The sequence below is a fragment of the Anopheles funestus genome, chromosome 2RL, assembly GCF_943734845.2.
Source record: "Anopheles funestus chromosome 2RL, idAnoFuneDA-416_04, whole genome shotgun sequence".
NCBI lineage: Eukaryota > Metazoa > Arthropoda > Insecta > Diptera > Culicidae > Anopheles > Anopheles funestus.
Window position 1 is genome coordinate 13,449,863 of NC_064598.1, and position 13,163 is coordinate 13,463,025.

Below are 13,163 nucleotides of genomic sequence, written 5' to 3' on the forward strand. Positions count from 1 at the left end.
GCTAAAGCCAGCTGTAAAAGCCTCTCGTATTCTGTTGATTGCAAATCAAACTCCGCGCTATCGTATTCCAAACATCAACTTGTTATTGTTACTAATTTGGACGAATGACTCTCAGAAGTAAATAGCTGTGGGAATTCTGTGGGACAATAATTCCATTGTATCCAGTACTAAAGACTGCTGCAACTAATTCATTCTCAATATTTCCTAAGTAACCAGAAATTGGATTACATTACAAGGTTCAACAATTTATCCTGACTTCTCCTCAACCTAAACTTTCCTCCAAAAAAACCCTCCTATAAGATGCTTTATCTGGTAGACTGGTGCTGTGTAAAATAATCTCCTGCTCAATCACCAGCTAACGCACCGGTGTCGTTTAACTTCTTAACCGAAACATGACATAACAGCACCCACAATGGAAGACATATTTTTATCATGCTTCCTAAACTATCCGACACTTTCGCAATGCGCTCCGGTGGAAAACGGAAAATGCCTGTGGGTTTGTAACGACTACGGCTAAGACGAGGTTTTCGGGTTCCTTAAAAACGGACGGAAAATTTATAGTTTTCCAGTGTCAGTTGACAAACTCTAGCGACCGTAGAAGCAGAGCTCGTTCTGCCCATCCGAGAATGTGTAAAACACTTTCCTTGACACTTTCGCTTCCCGGCACATCCCGAAACGGTACAGTTCCCTTGCAGTTGGATGCTGCTGGTGAAGGTAGAGCACACGGTACCGGGCCGTCCAACTGTGTACGACGCAACGCCGCAACCGATCCGCAATCATCCTGAGGGTGATTTATTGCACTCGGCACGTTTTATGAGATAACATTCCCGGGGTGTCCTGGGTGACATGTGAGCCCTGCTCGGCTGTAAGCCCGATGAGGTTGTGCATTTGTTCTCGCTACTCGGCGTTAGATAGACAAGGTTGGGGTGAGATGGATTTTTCCGGCGTGCGGGAGAAAACGTTGTTCAAGACGTTGGGAAAAGAAAAATTTAGCGTGACATGACGGGTTTCTGTCTTTTGCACTGATACACAAACATTACTTTCTTTTTTCCCCTCTGCTTCGTTTTCCGGCTGCTTTGTTGCTCCTGCTCTCCCGTGTGGCGGTGTGAGAGAAGTGTCCTTGGAGTAGGAATGTTGTGCCCTGTCGCCAAGAGCCAACCGTCGCGCAAGTGGGTTTTGCGATCCCTCTAAATCATCTTGACTATCCGAACAGCCCTGGTCCAGTTCCGTACGGCTGCTGACTCTCCTGACTTTAATAATCATCATTTATAAACATCATTTTTAATGTCTTCTGGCTTCTCTCAGACACGGTGACCAAAAAGCCATCCTACTGGACGGCTTGGGCCTGGACGATAAACGGTCTCATAGGAAACAAAAAGGGAAAGACAAAAAGGGACACAACGGTTTTCCATCGTCAGCCAGAGTGGTGACACAATGGTGGCCTGGTCATTCGGTACCTTTGTTTTTTTTCTCTCTCACTTCTAGAACACTAATACCATTCACAGTTGTTTGGCTATCCTCGTGGCGTTTGCTGACAAGTGGAGGAAAATTTGTTTTTTTTTGCGTGTGTTTTGTTTGTTGATCCAATGCAGGCTAATGTTGATTATTTGCAAACATCATCACGATATTGAAAATAGGGAAAGCTATGTTTTATGCTCACTTCAAAAATACGCTTGAAGGATTGCAGGAAAAAAAATTAAGTAGGTTAATCATTAACTGTTTCCATATTATTGGTATTTTATTGATAATAGTCATGGTAATCGAAGAATTAGCAGTGTGCTTTTAAAATATACAAAACAAAATTTGCTATTAAAACTAAAATTGCCCTCAATAATATTAGATAGAAAGAAAAAAGAAGAAAAAAAAACTTTTAAATAGGTTTGAAATAAAAACCCCATTTTTTCTGACCTTTTACCATACTCAGCAAACAAACTATTCTAGCCCCTATTTCTAACCAAACAAAACGAAAAAACTATTTCTTCAGCAAAACACATCTGATCCGGACTCAATTATTCTAATAACATTTTTCCCGCTTGTGTCAGCAGTGTTGTCGCAAAGTGTTGACGGGGGATGGTTTAAAAAAGTTTGATACTTTTTTTTAACTTTAAATTTAAAATTTATTGCTTTTCCCAATTTTTGAGGGAAGATTTGCTTTAAAGCAAAACATACAAACATATGCACACATTAGGAAGGTGATGCAAAACCGATTGGGAGGAGTTTTCTTGCAAGAAATTCTTCACCCTTAGCCGGTGGTAGTTTACATTTTCGGGGGGATTTTTTTTTTGTAAACTTGTTGGATTATTTGCTAGCCAAGAAAAACAGAGACAAATTTGAAAAGAAATTCAAACGCAAAATGGATTGTGTTTTCATTTTTTTGCTGTTCAAATGATGCAAAAAACTGGAACGATTGGTCAGCATAAAAGTAATCGAAAAGTAGATCGAGAACAACCCCTTTGGGATGGAATACCAGCTGAAAGTAATAAAAGAATTTTTTAACTTTTTTTACATGGGTCAAAAATTACCAATATGAGGTGTTGTAAACAAAATTTTCATGTAAATTGATAAAAGATATAATATAAAAGACATATTCAAATAAATTTACTATAAAAATCCTACTCATTAAAATGTCTAAAGTACTACTTCAGGATCTTCTTCAGTGGTTTGCGTTACGTTGATTTCCCTCCATCCAGCAAAGAGTTTAACAATCTCTCGTATGCTACAAATCCTCTTAAACATTCGCCTGAGCTTCTTTCGCAACTCACCGTATCAAAGGTGAGACCATCATATCAGCACCATTCCTGGTGATGTATGTCTTTATTTGTCTTTTTATGTGGTAGACTTACTAGATGCTCCCAAAAACTCACACCACTCTGTCCCAACCGATAGACCACCCCTTTAGCTACGGTAGATTAATCCAATTTAAAGAAAATATCACTGCCAAACAGTACCATCCCTTTCCGAATTCTTAAAGCAACCCTCTTCCCGCAGTTGTGCCATTTGTTGGTCATTTGGAAGAAGAATTGCTTTCACAAAAAACAATGCTCCCAATCTTTGGCATGGAAAGCGCCTTTTTGGGGAAAGGGTCGAAGTCGAATTAAAAAGCCACACCGCTCGTTTGCTGCTCTTGGGAAGAAAAATGCCTTGCGATAAAAAATACACATACCCAAGCAAGCAAGGCAGCAAGAAGAATTCTTCACCAAACTTCGACGACAGGGTAACGTGGGGAGAGACGTCCAGGCTCTAAGACGATGTGATAACATGTTTATTAAGGTAGTAAATTAAGCAAATGAACCGTTCCGGAAACTGCGCCGAGCTGTGAAGTGAAATATGTGAGTACATGCCTTTGCAGAAGGCGAAGACACAAGGAAGGATTTATCTACCGTGTTCGGTTGTGCTGAGTTATACAGCGAAACAGATTTCACATTGTGGAGAGCTTAACTTACTTTCTTCGGTGGCCAAAGGGTGAGCAGGACACGCACACCAGGTAGTGTCGGTAAATCTTTTTCTTCCCGAAACGGATAAAAGTAGGAGATTTACATCCCCTTTCCGAGGTCGTCCGCTTTTCGTCCTGGATGTGTAGATGAAACTCTTGGAGAACATTGGGCCAGGACATATTTCGTCTTATGTGGTGCAGCTTCTTGCCTTCCAGAGAACGACGACTAGGATACGCCATTCATTTTCCACTTCAATGACAATGTGCAAAGCGTCGGTAAAGGTGTAGCCGGTAGTCTACCACACAACTACCTCAAGGACAGCTTCTGTATCTTGCAGCCAGGACAGGAGATCAGTGAATGTAAGACAAATATTTATCGTTGGCCAACATGGCACCACTGGAAGTGGGAGCAAAGTTCACTACCATTCTCCAGGTGGAAACGATGGGAAACAGCGTTCGAAACTCGATCGCACTGTCCGATCACCAGAAGTTGGCAATCGTTCGGCACCAACAGCCCAAAAGGAAACGGTACTCAGTCATTGGCGCCGCGTTGGGCCATAATTTTGTTTTAACTGCAAGGTGCCTCCAGCAATCAACAGATGAACGTTTTGTGTCGATAACTTTGCACATGATTTGTGGCAATGAAGAAGGGGCTTTGCTTTTCTTTCGTTTTTTCGATGTTATTTCTTTACTTCCCAACGATTTCCGTTTTTTATGGACCACCGAGCCAGATGCACTTTAGAAGACGGGCTTGTGGAGAATTTAGTTTTGTTCCATTTTTTGGCCAAAGTGTTGATCAGACTGAAGACCGAAGGGCATTTGGGGTCGATTGGAATATGTTTCGTTAGCGAAGAAGGGGTGTACTTTTTTGTGTCTTGTTTTCATAGCGCATATCCGTATCTTCCTAGCGCAGGAACTGGTGAAACTTACGCCATGCTCAACTGGTAGCAGCTGGTAGCGTTGCACTCTATTGCCGCATAAATCACGCACTTTACGACGCAAAGAAACTTCCCCAACAAATGGTTCCCATGGTTCGATTAGCTGGGCTGGGAATTGATGGGCCCAAGTGTTGATTTCTTGGAACTATTATATACTGCCTGTGAGCCTACGCAACAGTCAAACAAAAAAAGGATGTTGTAAGATTAAGATAGAGAGAGAGAGAGAGAGAGAAAGAGAACGAGAGAATTGTTTTACTAAAAGAATGAAGATGTTCAAAACAACCATATTACCACATTATTTACGAATTCGTTAAAATATTACTTATTTGCCCAAGACAGCCCAAATGTCATTTTTCATGATCTTCCTATCATAACTCTCAATTGTTAGTTTCTTATCGTTCATGTAAGAGCAAAAAGAAAACACACTTACACACAATCACTGAAAGGGGTTAGAAATTTATTGCGTTGTTTGTGAAACCCTTTTCGGCGGAAGATATCAGCAGGACATCGGACCAGAACCACTGTGCCTGTGCCGATGAGTCGGCAAACTATTTCTTGAGCTTAGCTTCCGGCCACTACAGTCTAGCCATTGGCAGTGACTTTTCACTTCACTGCCCAAAGACAATCCGCTGGTCCGCCGCATGTGGTCTTTAAATAAACATTTATTCTGCTCCAAAGCAACCACCTCGTCAGCATACTTTATTCCGACGGATTTGCTGCTCCTTTCAACAGGGGGGGGGGGGGGGGGGGGGGGTAGGGGGGGGGGGGCAGAAAACGGCAGACAAAAGCCAGCCCCAATCCCAGAAGGTGTCACATCATTCGGGACAAATTTCTTTTCATGCGGCCGGAAAGAAAACTCCCTCTGGATATCCAAACCCTCCACATGCCAATGTCGATGATTGTACGATGGAGCAGTAGTGTTTTGGTGTCTGTGTGTTGGTTTCATTACCACCGGCACTAGACGGCCAAGGAGCTAAGGATAAACATTTGGCGTAGCTGGCAGATGTAACGGTGGACCATTCTTGCTAGCCAGCTTCCGATGCATTCGTTTGCCAAAAATTTGTCTTAGAGGGTAGAGGTAATATATCATTCTCGTCTTTCGCACAGCCAAAGCGGGAAGACGCTTTAGCTGTTGGCAAGTCACATCTGTGGGTGTTTCTTTAGGAATAACTGAGAAATTGTATCTATTACTGTGACGAAAGCTGGAAGGAGTAACAGCCGTAGCAAATCATGAAACTATCTCTTCGGCCTGATGTAAATTGTGGAGTTTTAGTTGATAACTTGTCGTTTACTTTAGCAGAAAAATATATCTCTTACTCTTACAAATTTTAGTAAAATAATAATTTACTACGTGAACTAATAATTTTTTTTCGAGAATTCTGATCCTCGAATTATTATCTCGTTGCAGCAGCTTCGCTAAACAGTGAATAATGGCGTACCGCAAGAAAAATTCATCCCACCAATAATTCGCCCAAATACCACAACCAGTTGCGCCCTACCACTGCCATGGAAACCAAGAAGAACGCCGGAAACCTCCGACCAAAAAAAGAAAGAAACGCTTCTGATGGCGAACGTCCTTTTGCGTATGGGAAAATTCTTCCACTAATTAAATTTATGATACCGTTTTATTTATGTGCAGAACCGTTTAATTTATTTGATGAATTGTTATTATTATTATTGTTTTATTTGCTGGCACAACCGGTGCGCAGGGCAACCTTTGCACGAGCTCGACATGGTTGCGTTGAACACAGGGAAAACTGATCCATCTGACTTCGATGATACGATTTCTGAGCCTTGCCCGTAACTCCCGTGCGATGGTACAAGTAATAGTGAGGCGATAAATTAGTCTAGAAAGAGATTCTACCGACGACTGCAATGGAAGGAATACGAGTAGTTCTCCATCGTGGAACGAACAGGCCAACGAACAACAAAAGTTGCGATAAGATTGGAGCGAAAGCTTCCAAGAGGTTCTAAATTAAAATTCAATGAGTACGAAAGACAGATCGCGATCCGTGTACTTTTGGTCGGTTTCGGTGCAGGGTCGGGATGCGAAGAAAAAAACACTGATCCCAAGATAGGATTTGTCGGCAGTAACCGGTGGCTATGTCGTCGAAATTGGCGGCAATATTTTCAGCAACCGATAGCCCTCGAGACCGCCAGCGAAACTGGCAGGCCAACCGTCGAAAGCTTTATTTCGACTACGTTAAGATTATAAATATGGATGAAACGATGGCGAATCTTCCGTGCGACAGACAGCTAGGAAGAGGATGAAGGACGGGAATATTTGAGGGACGTTCAAACAAAACGCGTCAAACGCTTGATCTTTGGACAGTTGAAATTTTAATGTAGTAAAATTTGACAATGTTTCGCGAGTGATAAAATGATGTGTGATATTTTTAATTTGAAGTGTAAATAATTTTCAGTTAAGTTTATCGAAAAAAAGACTTTAAGTATTCAAAAGAAAATGTTATTCTTCGTACCGTAAAACAAGAACAATAATGCACACTATTCTTAACGTATGCGGTTTCTTTTATCATGTCCCCAAAAAAAACGTTTCTTCTGTGTTGATTTTATTTAAGAAAACTGCATCCAACTCTTGAAAGCAACCACGAAAAATCCCCACAGAGGTAAACCTAACCCCATGCGTTGTTTTTGTCAATCAAGTCAAACGGAATAATCGACCGACGAGCGAAAAGCGTTAGTCAAAACGCACAAATGAACGTCATCCAAGGTTGCTAAAGTCTCGAAATTCATCCTCCAGCCTAGTGCAGAACGGGTGCAACGAGACAAAAAAGACACATGTCCCGAAGAGCCCGAATCGGTAAACGATGGCCCGCATGGCGTGAAGAATCCTACAGAACAGTAACAGCACCGATCGAACCGATCAGGACGAGAAATTGTCAGGCGCAAGAATGTTTCCTTCCGCACGCGAAATGACAGTGAATGATCCGTCTCGGAAAGCGAAAGTCGCTCCATTTTCGAAACCCGAGCCGTCTCATGTTTTCGTTTCCCTGTCTTCGGTGCGGGATACGTTTTTGTGTGTTTGTTTACTGTTTCATCTGCCAACAGCTTATCGTGTGTAGCACATTTGCGCCAAACGAACCTCCAAAAAAAAGGGGTTTTGGTGAAACGGGAGGGAGAATTTTTTAATTTCACAATACAGGAACAACCGCTTTGACGCGTAGCTAAAATATCGTCTGGTAAAAATGAACCTGCGAAACGGGAGCACCAAATATGAAAGACGGGCACGGGCATTAAAGGGGTGCAATAAAAACGCGCATCCTCATGCCGGAGATCGAACGACCGGAGAGTACGAATGGAAAACGGAAGCAAACGGACAAAAAAAACTCTCTATCGAACGACCGATGCACCGGCGCGGGGGGTTTTTCGTTGCATTCTCGCTTTGATTGCCGATTCAATGTTGCCGCCCGACAAATATTTGACATATTTGTGTTTTCTAGAAGATATGAAATCAATGCAAGGTATGTTTCGTTTTTTGACAATTTTTTTTCTTTTTGCTCGTGTCTCAGAGTTTGAACGTTTCTTTTGCTTAAATCATTAGAAAAGTGCAGATCGCGTTGAGGAAAAAAAACTATAAAAACCTTGGCCAAGAATTCCCAAAACTATTGAAAGAGTTTCTTGAAGAAAAAAATTATTGGTATTTTGGGGGAAAAAATGTACCAAACATTTATACTTTGTTTATGAAAAGTTGAAATACTTCATCACTTTAATCCTACTCCTAGACTTCCATCATTAACAGCCCCGATAAGTGTATTTGCTGTTGCGATGACGAATCAAGTGAGTGTCTAGATGATGCCATTGAAGCAATTTATCAAACTGTATTTTTTCGATTAAACAGCCTGTCCATCATTAGCCGCTTTCCATGATGTGCTTTCCCATTTCACTGCTTGGGGGAGTATCACATTTTCCAACTGTTCCGACAAAGGAACGGAGAAAGAAATTAAGGAAACGTTAAAGCATTGAAACATTCGTCTGTTTCCACGTTTGTGACTGCTGATGAACATGGTTACCATTACCACTAACCTGATTAGCAGAAGAAATCAAACCTCTCTTAAAGGTGTTCTTCTATTTTACTCAATTTTATCCACACAAAACAAGAACTTCATTCGATTAGTGCCACATCCACATGCGATTGGTTTTCGTTTGGTGACTTTTCAAATAAATTAATAATTTATATTTGCACTGATCCGCTAAGGTCACCGGGAACGCTTCAAACCACCAAAGCGTAATGGTCTGCGCTACACGGTGTCTGGGGCTACACGATCACGTTCCAATGAGGGACAGTACCATTTTCGGGCAAAACCACTACCGGGCAGGATATCCATAACGGTTCCGAACCGAAACGACATGCAATGAATAGCTAATTTGGATACATTTTAATTAAATCCAACTCGTTTAGGACTGAGACTTTGCCATTTGACAGCATGCAGAGTGCCGATGGTGAGAAACGGAACGCACACGCAGGAGCCGTGTGAGCTCACCAAGCAGGTTTTCTTTTTTTTTGCAGTGTTGCATCCCGACGGCAAACACCATGGAAGCGATAGTGTTTTTCTTATGCCATATTTCACGGTCTTGCGTGTGAGTATCGGTATATCAACCTTTGGAGACTGTGGGCAAGACACACACAAAAAAAATCAATAAACAATGGATATCTGGGCGATCTTGGACTATCTTGGTGCTGTAGAAGTGTAGTAGTATAATATGTTGTGTGCTTTAAATTAAAGTAATGGATTTAGTTTCCGATCCTTAAACCTTATGAGAGGAATTTCATGTGGACTGTAAACGTACTTCTACTTGAATTATTACACCATCTATAGCCTTTTTGCTTGTCAAACCCAGAAGACAAGTCTATTGGTGGAGGTGTAAACGAATGTCCATTTCTAATGATTAAAACCAAACTCTAACTAATCTTCAAAAGTTTATCGGCAGTGACTAAGCAAATTACACTAAAAACACGTTGTCCTTGCACCTTGAGCTTACACCATTCTTGAAGTGTCTGGCATTACGATGAGTTATGTTGACCACAACGTCCAGTAACCCTTCCACTCAGATTCGGCAAACACTTTGCTTGATAAAGGTTATGAAAAGGGGGGTTTGCGAATCTATATTTAATTTATCGAAAATTATATAGAGCAAATGGACAGCAGGGGACTCGATTTCTGGACATTCGAAAGGACGTCATCCTGATGTAGGAAGATGATGATGTCATTAGTCTTGAGATTGAGATAGTCGTGGAGTGCTCCCGAATGTGTTGTTGAGGAAATTTGAACTTAGTATTCATTTCTTAACTTTAATTTCTGATGATCCAGTGGGGAAATTAGCCAAAGTTGTAAAGCTGATGTCTCGGAGACACCTCCTGAAGAATTCTGGTAAGAATCATTCAACGGATCACTCACCGTCGTCGGTAATCGTTGACTCAACACAGCGAAGTAGCGAAACAGCTAAAAGAAAGTGGCAAATAGTTGATGGACGAGTTGCGGGGAATGCATCTCTACCCTACCCTTCTCCAATGGATGGAACAAGAACTCGGCCAGAGATGCACCCAGACTGACGAGACCTAAAGCAGAGCAAATTAAGAAACGACAGTAAAAGGAAAACAATTAACCCCGCCACAAGAGTCCTCACCGTTGCTCCACACACAGTCACCACAGGCAACACGATTGATGAGCATTGGCTTTGAGCGGTCAGTGAAAACCGGAGTACTTCTACTGGCCCCCGCAGTCCGCCACCCTCCCTCCGAACCGAAGTTCCTTGAGCGCGTGAAAACACTGAAAATCCGACAGTTAATGAAATGTTTCGTTGTGCGCTTTTAATGAAACGCACTGCACTGAATGGAAGCTGTCGTGGCTGCTGTTCGGCCCGCCAGTGCCCCGGAAATGGCTACCGTTGGGATGGTGGTAGAATGGTTGTGTCTTCTTTCTCGCAGATCGACGCTACACAAACGATAGGATCGTAAAAATCTGCTCTACTGCGAAACCACTTCATCGCCCTGGGAGGGAACGGTCATTCGTCTTCATTTCTCATCTTGGTTCCGTGTTGGAAAATTAAAGCATACGTTCCGAGCGTGGGGATCGGATTCGATTGTACAATTTGGGGTCCGTTGGTCGTATTAAAGGAAATGTCGTTTGCTCTCAGAATTGATTTTATTCTTCCAAGGTTTTTTGAAAATGTATCTTCAATTTCTCGAGATCTGATCGAAGTATAGGCAATAGTCTTTTGCAAAGACAACTTATTTTATCATCTCAAATCTCCTCAATCTACATCCACGAAGTAGTAGTTCCTTCCCTCTTAAATTGTGCCACTTTCAATACTTATTTGAAGTCAAGAATTAAAAAAACCCTGGGAAATCTATCGCCAAATAAGTTATCCAAAAAAACCACACAAAACGAACAAAAAGACCAGAAGTTTAATTACTTCCTTCCTTCGGCTTCACTTGTCCTGGTGGTCTTCCGAGTATATATAATAATTAATGAAATAATTAGTTAATTATTATTGCAAAAATCACATTCCCGGATGGGGCTTTTGCGAGTCCCCGGCAAACTCTTTCCCCTTTGCGTTGGGAATTGGGAATCAATGGAACGCGGCATGTTTCTGTCTCTTCCGCTCATGAAGAGTGACACTCTTTACCATCGTTAATGGGGCTATTTGGTTTGCAAATAAAATTAAATCTCCATCATCGTTATCCAAACGACCGAACCGGGTGGTTAACGATCGAAACCGAGGAAAAATCAATAGCCATTTAACGATGCACTTTTCAACGAGCCTTTTCGACCGACCTTACGGAAGCTGTGTTTGACGTTTGTTTAATGCATGCGAAAGTGGTAATTCTTCATTCTTTACCTCGTTATTAAATTCTACTTAACTTCCGTACAAAAAAAGCAGGGTTTAGTGACAAAAAATGGTAATTATACAAGGGTGCAAATAGTTCTGATGTATTAATCATATCTATCGGTCACATTCAGTAATGAAACTTCCCTGAGGGTAAAATTAAGTGCTACACATTGTACAATATGTTTTTCAACTAGTAAATCCACCAAGTATTAATATGTGGCTTATTTATTCCCAGCACAGTTTAAGCCTTTTGCTTTTCCTTTCCCCGCCCCAATTGACAGTAATCCGGAAACGGATGGATCCGATCATAACTACCACCCAAGGGTCGAAATATATTTCCTCAAATTACTCAACCAACAACACACATACCCCAACACACATTGACCGTAGCCTTGAAACATTCGCTGAGACAAATTTCCGACCCATGCTCCGTGAAGCGACACAACATATCAATCAACTATGCGAATTTTCGACCGCAACAGTTCGCTCCACGGGCTCATTAGCTGATTGCTAGTGTTTCTGGTCTGCCGCCAAAAGCGAGAACAACCCAAGATGGACATTTATTATATTTCTTCCCACCCTCCCCTTGTTCATTGGGATTTTCTTTTCCCCGCTTGTTCGTCTCAATCCTCACGGTTCTTCACATGCAGCGAAACAAAACCAAAAAAAGCAGTGCTTATCACGATGGAAAACGTGAGATTTTCGGTTTCTCACAACGGACATTCGCGTGTGAGATGTTACCCATCGTGATGGTTACTTTCAACAAAACGCCACCAAAAAAATCAGGCGGCCCTGTATTAATGTCCCCACGTCGGTTCCCTTTTGTACGGTGAGCGTGTGAGTGAAAACAGAAGCTCCGACAGTTGGCCGAGTAATCCGCAATTTGCACTCTTTGGCCAGCTTCCGAACTTACCGTCACTCCTCCATTTTGGTAGGGCAACATTCGGGCGGGTGAAAAATGAGATAAGAGAGATAAATGAGGGCAATCAGTTGGATGCTGTTTCGTTCAAAAATCCTTGCCAAATAGTGCTGCTGATGGATTAAATCGGAACCACTTCTCCTACTGGCAAACGCTAAAAGACAACACAATTTACGCTCGGGTGTTTGTATAGTTTAATATCACAGGGAGAATTTCGTTTCTGTTTTCTTTTTGGCCTGCAATTTTCACCGAAGAAGACACAAAAACCTCCAATGTTGGATTGTAACCAGGGGGGAAAAATCGGATCCACTAACCGTAAAGAAAGAACTAACAAAGTGATCCCTTTGGTCCTTTTGGGGATAATCTCGCGGAATAGTGGCCGGGCGCGAACTAATCAACGTGTTTCAAAGGTTTACAAAACCGGTCGTGGTCATTTGGTGCTCTCGTATCCAACACACATTAAACCCTGGAAGCGCCTTTTGATGTTACGGCAACCCGCGCACGGAACTGCCCTTTGAAAGTGACCGCACATCCAAATTCACCCCACTTGTCAGCCCTTTTGGGTGTGGATGGCTTAAAGCAGGGATTTGGGGGGAGGGAAGCTAATCCGCTACAGATTATTACCATGTCGCCGAGAACAGAGAACGGAACCGCTTCAATCTTCTCTTGAATGGAGCAGTGTTGCCAGAGTTTTTCACCCTTATTTCTTGAGGAATTGAGAGGGTGGAAATTTGGAAAAAGTTGCTACATTTTTGATAAAAAACAATTCTAACATGATTTTTAAAAAGCAAACATTCATTAAAATCAACTTAAAAGTGTATTACTTCGTGCTGTTTTGGAAGGAAAAGATCCTACAATTTGGCAGCACTGATCATCATCACCTAGCCGTACTACAATCACTTCGCGCAGCTTCCGAATGAATAAATCTTTCCCCCCGGCGAACAGAAGCAAACACACGGCACACCGTCTCGCATTCGGTGCGGCAATGAATGAATAACAATTTTCACTGTGACGAATCTAT